The sequence below is a fragment of the Pteropus vampyrus genome, unplaced genomic scaffold, assembly GCF_000151845.1.
Source record: "Pteropus vampyrus isolate Shadow unplaced genomic scaffold, Pvam_2.0 Scaffold451, whole genome shotgun sequence".
NCBI classification, from domain to species: Eukaryota; Metazoa; Chordata; class Mammalia; order Chiroptera; family Pteropodidae; genus Pteropus; species Pteropus vampyrus.
This window is the reverse complement of record NW_011889232.1, coordinates 167383-168364: the sequence shown is the minus strand read 5'-3', so window position 1 is coordinate 168364 and position 982 is coordinate 167383.

Sequence of the window (982 nt, the reverse complement as noted above, 5' to 3'; positions counted from 1 at the left end):
CCCTTTAAACCCCACCACACGCAACTCAAAAATTGTTGGAGGCATATGCATAGCTGAGAAACCAGCCCCACCCTATCCTCTCAGCAGGTGGCTCTATCAGCAGCCATCAACAGGCCTCAGTACATGCCCTTCCAGAGACAATCTGGGTGGCTGGCAATAAGCCCCAGCCTGAGCTGCAGAATTTCTTTAAAAACCTTGGGTGTCTGCAGGTCCGAGGCAGGCAGCAGCTAGCTGTGCCGTGATCTGAGACTTTTGTAAGAGGCCACTGGCACCAAACCTGGATCTGCATTGGCCTGGTGAAAGCCACTTATGTGCTTTACTCTGGTGACTCCCCGGGACCCCAGCCCACTGAACTCGTGTATCACCCAAAGGCTCTTTCAGCTGCTGAGCCTTACGGGCAGCTTACAGGGTGTTCTGGGATTTTTGTTGAGCTGCCTTAGGCCCAGTAATGGTGGCAGCTGGCCTCAGTTCCCACTGTGTTCTCTCCCACATGCCTCCAGGCCCAGCATAGGCAGCAAACAACTATGAATAACTTTGTAGCTTATAACGAGTAATCCTGGGTGGTCACAGATGGTGGCTGACCTTGGGCTGCAAACAAGGTCCTCCCAAGAAGCCACAGAACAAACACACCTAGAGGCTGGTGTCAGACCACAGCAGAGCACCACCTGATTAGCCTCAAATTCCACATACCCAAAAGGTGGTCACAAAAAGCACATGAGCCTGCTGGGGAGAATCCAACTCGATGAGGCCAGCACCCCACACAGTACTACTGTTCATACCCTCTGAGCATGGCCAATTCTCACAGCTGGTGAGCCTGAGGGAAAACCCCATCCAATGTGCCAAAGTTAATCAAGGCTCAACTACAAAAGAAGAGCACACGGTACCCACAGAAGGGACACTCCTGGAGCAGCCAGCACAGGTGATCAGAGAAAAATGGGTCACAGGGCACCTACTACGTAAGGCAGCCCAGCCAAGACTGGGA